Source organism: Macaca nemestrina, chromosome 4 (genome assembly GCF_043159975.1).
Source record: "Macaca nemestrina isolate mMacNem1 chromosome 4, mMacNem.hap1, whole genome shotgun sequence".
Lineage (NCBI taxonomy): Eukaryota > Metazoa > Chordata > Mammalia > Primates > Cercopithecidae > Macaca > Macaca nemestrina.
The window spans coordinates 165,264,365-165,270,364 of NC_092128.1; the positions used below are offsets into that span (position 1 = coordinate 165,264,365).

The 6,000-nt window shown below is 35.7% G+C and overlaps 1 long non-coding RNA gene across 1 annotated transcript in view; it reads right to left on the minus strand.

Moving 5' to 3' along the window:
- The window catches only part of LOC139362594 (uncharacterized), a 114,847-nt gene extending 113,223 nt beyond the window's left edge, over nucleotides 1-1,624 (minus strand). The window contains exon 1 of the long non-coding RNA XR_011621750.1: nucleotides 1,505-1,624. This is a non-coding gene — a long non-coding RNA (uncharacterized lncRNA). The remainder of the gene's footprint in view (nucleotides 1-1,504) is intronic.
- Between the last annotated feature and the right edge of the window lie 4,376 nt (nucleotides 1,625-6,000).

Below are 6,000 nucleotides of genomic sequence, written 5' to 3' on the forward strand. Positions count from 1 at the left end.
CTCTTTCCTGAGTCTCTGCCCTGCTTAATTTTGGTCTTAACCAAGTTTTCACAATTACATGAGCCAATTCTTTGAAGTAAATATGCCTCTGTATACACATTCTTTGGTTCTGTTTCTCTAGAGCACCTTTTGGCTAATCCAGGGACTTAAGAGTAAACTGGTTACATGTGTAGACAAGGCTGTCAGAGAACTATAGCCAAGTTGTGTTCCAACAGAGAGATCAACATTCTAAATCACCTTAGCTCCTGCTAACATCATAGCTGACATCATTGCCAGGTTTCTCATTATCATATCAGAGTGTTGGTGGAATTTGACTGAATATATTGTGTTTAAAAATATTGAATTCATGTAAACTCTGTGGGTAAATATATAGAAGTATTTGAAATTCAAACATAAAATTATAAAGAATCAAACTAATGAGCATTGCTAATTACTAAATATGGTTTTATTGCAAATATGAGTTCAGGCCTCTTTGATTAACTGTAACAATTCATAATTAATAAGTATGGTAATATCTAACATATATTGTTAGTTACGTGTCAGAACTTAAGTTATGCAGTGAATGTTCATTTAAAAAAAATGAAAAGCACTCTCTGAGGCAAATACTATTGGTAATATACATATAAGGTAACAGTAAGTGACTGGACTGGAGAGTAAGTCCAGGTCTGTTTCACTACAGAGACCCAGAGCCAGAAACCTCAACCCCTTGGCTAATAGTCTACACAAAGTTGTTCACAGTCAGTGGTTCCGTAATAGTCGTTCAGCCTCACCAGTTTGTTTAAATCTTCAGTTCACATTGATACTTGGAAATGTCAGACTACCATTTTCATTTTCAATTGTGCTAAAATATTTATGTGCCAAATCGACTATCACTTTATGTCCCTCAAACCTTGCTACATGTAGCATATGATACCAGAGCCCTGCTCTTTCAAGACCCGAAATTCAGCTCATTCTTATGAAAAATCATGCACTTACTGTATTCTTCTGTATAAAAACATAATTGTCTGAGTCCAGAATAGATAGATGATAGGTAGATTTATTTTTATGTAAATTTGATCTTTTATTTTGGGTGAGACATAATCTAGCATTGTTTTACTAAACAAATTTTACTAATGATTGAGTTGAAAGATAATACTGCAAGAGGCTAAGCCACACAGTCTTTGGAGTCAAAATGTTTAGGAAAGTTTCTTAGCCCCTCAACTTTCTATAGCTGTGCGAACGAGATCAAGTCACTTAAGCCTTGGGGTCTCAGTTTCTCTATGTGTAAAAGTAAGATGGTTAAAGTGTCTACCTCAAAATGTTTGTGTGGAGTTCACATGTGTTTATACTTACAAAGCTTCTAGAACACTGTCTGGAGTATCATAAACTTGGTTTAAACATTTGGTAGCAACACTCTCTTTCTATAGTTAAATGCCATTCTATATTCTGAAGTTTAAATTTTTAAGCAATATTTTTCCCAATATGATATCTGGTTACTTTGTCCAAGTTATAAACTTCATCTTACCTCTTGGCCGCATTCAGTTTTCTATGCTTGCTTAGTCAGCCTTTTAAAGCCAACCTCAATTGCAAGCAGAGACTCAGTCATCCATTTTGTTAGCTCTGTTATTCAGGATCAGTTGTTAATGGATTTCTGATGTAGATGGAAGTTTTTGTGTAACTGAGCTATCACTTTGACAGATGAGGTCACAATAGTTTTAACTGATGTTCTTTCAAGCCTCAGGAACGCTTGCTTACATGGTATAGCTGAAGCATTTCAAAAGCAATGCACGATACCTAGTAGCCTAAATTACTCTACACAGACACACATTATTTTTAAAAAAATGTTTCAAGGTTTTTAACAAGCTTTACAAATAGATAAAAGCAAAATCTTTTTAATTAAATATAATCTTTTAAATGAATAGTTTGAAAGGGCTAGGCAGCCTCCCTACAATAAAATACTGTCTTTGAAGTAATTTCCATTCATTTGAACTTGAATTTAAAGGTATTAAATCCAACCTCTTTTTTCCTAACAAGCCTCTGCTGATTCATTTATATTGCTATATTTTCCCAGTAAAAGGTATGAAAAGCAGAGCAGTTAAAGAGACAAAAGTTTATTTTAAAAATGTGTATTATTTATTTGTTCCTATTAAACCATTGCTATTGTCATAGTAATACTGATACAAGTGTAATTCTATTTAGAAGTTTGGAGAACTACTGTTTTTTAGATTGTTTTCTTCACTAAGAAAAGAACAAAACAAAATTGAAAAATAATACTTTTTTTCATCTTACCCTTAGTAGAAAAAATATAAATTTGCAGTTCAAATTAGGTAAATTTAACATTTTTTCTATTAAAAATTCATGGTATATGTAAGTATGTATGTGTGTGTGTTGATAATTTAAATAACACAATATATTTTCTTGTAAGTGGACCAAAAGTACAAAAGGAAAAGACATGTAATTTGTAGACAACAAATTAAATTAAAAGCATCTTAATGTTTTAAATAGAGTTCATACTTACATGTTTAAATACTTATAAATAAAATAGAGGTGAGACCAAGTAAAACAGATGAATAGAGAACCCTCCAGCAGCCTTCCCCTGTACAAGAACACCAAACTGAATAACCATCCACACAAGAAAACACCTCCAGAGGAACCAAAAATCAAGTAAGCAGTCATAATACCTAGTTTTAACTTAGTATCAAGAAAAGAGGCACTGAGGAGGGAAGGGAAAAGAGCCTTGAATTGCCTCATTCCCATCTTCCAACAGCAGCAGTGGTCATATGTGGTGTGGAGAGAGAATCTGTGTGCTTGGGGAAGGGAGAGTGCAGGGATTGTAGGAATTGGCACTGGAACTCAGCGCTGCTCTGTCACAGTGGAAAGCAACATGGGGCAGAAATTTGCTGGCACCCATGGAGGGAGCATTTAGGCTAGCCCTAGCATGAGAAGAATTATCACTCCCAGTGGCTGGAATTGATTGCTGGCTAATCTCACCACTGCAGGCTAAAGGGCTGTGGAGCTCTAAATAAACTTGAAAGGCAGTCTAGGCCATAATCACTGAAAAATATTTCAAGGCAAGTCCTGGTGCTGGGCTAGGCTTGGAGCAAGTGGGCTTGGGTTGTACACGAACTAGTGAGGCACCAGCTGGAGCAGGCAAGGGAGTGCTTGCACGACAACTCCCCTAGCCCCAGGCCATTTAGCTTGCAGCTCTGGGAGAGACTATTCCTTCCATTTGAGAAGAGGAAAGGGGAAAGTAAAGAGGTCTTTGCCTAAAAACTTGGATACCTGCTCAGACAAAGTAAATTAGGGCATCAGGCAGAGTCCTGAAGCCCTCATTTCAGGCCCTAGCTATTGGACAACATTTCTAGACAACCCTGGGCAACAGGGGAAATGACTACCTTGAGGGGAAGGACACAGTCTTGGAAGGATTCATTGTCTGCTGACTAAAGAGCACTTGAACCTTCCATAAATATCAGTGGTTTCCAGGTGGTACTCACTGCAGGCCTTCGGTGAGACCCAGTGCTGTGCTGGTTTCAGATGTGAATCAGGGCATTCCCGGACGTAGTGGCCATGGAAAGTTACTCCTTATGTTTGAGGAAAGGAGAGGAAAGAGTAAAGGAGACTTTTTCTTTCAGCTCCCGAACCAGCTCAGCCACAGTGATGTAGAACATCAAGTGGGCTCCTGGGTTCCCTGATTCTAAGACTTGGCTCCTGGATGGCATTTATGGACCAGACTTTGGCCAGATTGGCACCAAACTGTCCTTAAAGGAGGCCTGGGAGTATTCAGTACAAGCTGACTGCTGAACTCTTGGTCCTTGAGTGAACACTGGTACCAGCCATACAGTACTTTGTATTCCCCGCTTGCTCATGGGTTTCCTTCCTTTAGAAGAATAGCTAATTCATGCTGGGCTTAATACCTAGGTGATGGGTTGATAGGTGCAGTAAACTACCATGGCACACGTTTTCCTATGTAACAAAACTGCACATCCTGCACGTGTACCCTGAAACTTAAAGTGCATTTTTAAGTGAAACTATGGCCAAAATAATTCAAAACATTGAAATATCAAATAATTTTCTGACCACAATGAAATAAGACTGGAAATCAATAACAAGAGAAATATTAGAAACAGTACAAACACATGAAAATTAAACACTATGCTTCTATATGGGCAGTGGATCAATGAAGTAATTTAGAAGAAAATTTTTAAAAATTGCAACAAATGAAAATAGGAACAAACACATCAGAACCACTGAAATACAGCAAAATCAGGACTGAGAGGAAAGTTTGCAGTTACAAGTAACTAAATCAGAAAAAATAAACACAAAAAGACATCTTTATGATCCATCTTAAATAGCTAGAAAAGCAATAGCAAATCAAACCCAACATTAGAAGGAGAAAAGAAATAAGATTAGGGCAGAAATAAAATTGAAATAAAAAATACAAAGGTTAATGAAAGATAAAATCCATATGAGCTGTACAATTCATAGTTAAAAAGCATTTGATCAAATTTGACATCTCTTAGTGAAAAAAACTCTAAAAAACTCGGTGTAGAAGAGGCATACCTAAACATAATAAAAACCACGTATGACAGACACACAACTACTATCATACTGAATGGGAAAAAAATGAAAGCCTTTCATCCATAATCTGGAACATGACAAGGATGTCCACTTTCACTACCATTATTCAACATAGTACTGGAGATCATATCTAAAGCAATCAGACAAGAGAAATAAATGAAGGGTAACCAAACTGGAAAGGAAGATGTCAAATTACCATTGTAGATGATATGGTCTTATATTTGGAAAAATCTAAAGACCACCAAAACACTAATGGATCTGATTTTTAAAATTCAGTAAAGTTACAATATATAAAATCAAAATATAAAAATCAGTATCACTTTTATATGCTAACAGCAAACAATCTGTAAGAGAAATCAAGAAATTAATCTCATTCATTTACAATCATTACAAACAAAATATCTAGGAATAAACATAACCAAAGGAGTGAAAGATATCTGCAATGGAAACTACGAAACATTGATGAAAGGTATTGTTCCATGAACGGGGCACACAAAAAAACTGAAATAACATTTCACTCTCATGGATTGGAAAAATTATTATTCCTCCAAATTCCCAGAATAGCCAAAACCATTCTGAGCAAAAAGAACAAAACTGGAGGACTCACATTACCTGACTTCAAAGCATACTACAGCATTATATTAAAAAACAAACAAACAAACAAAAAAACAGCATGGTACTGGCATAGGAACAGTCATATAGACAAATGGAGCAAAAAGTGAACCCAGAATACATGCATACATCTACAGTGAACTCATTTTCAACCATGGTTCTAAGAACGTACACTGGGAAACAGTTAATTCAATAAATGGTGTTGGGAAAATTGGATATCCATAAGGAGAAGAATGAAACTTGACCCTTATCTCTCCCTATATACAAATGTAAAATAAAAATGGATTAGAGACTTAAATCTAAAACCTCAAGCTCTGAAACTAATAAAGAATGGATAAACTCTCCAGAATATTGATCTAGGTGAGGATTTTTTGAGTAATACCCCAAAAATACAGAGACAACTCAAAGCAAAAATGGACAAATTGGATTACATCAACTTAAAAGGGTTCTATACAGCAATGAAAAGAACAAAGTGAGGAGACAACCCACAGAATGGGAGAAAAATATTTCTAAACTACCCATCTGACTAGGGACTCATAACCAGAATATATAAGGAACTCAAACAAGTCTCTGGCGAAAAAAAATCTAATAATCAAATGAAAAAAGTGAGCAAAAGATCTTAATAGAGATTTCTCAAAAGAAGGTATACAAATGGCAAACAGGTATATAAACAGGTGCTCAACATCACTGATCATCAGATAAAGGCAAATAAAAACTACAGTAAAATATCATCTTACCCCAGTTAAAATGGCTTTTATCCTAATGAAGGGCAATAAGGAATTCTTGTGAGGTTGTGGACGAAAGGGTATCCTTTTACACTGTTGACAGAAA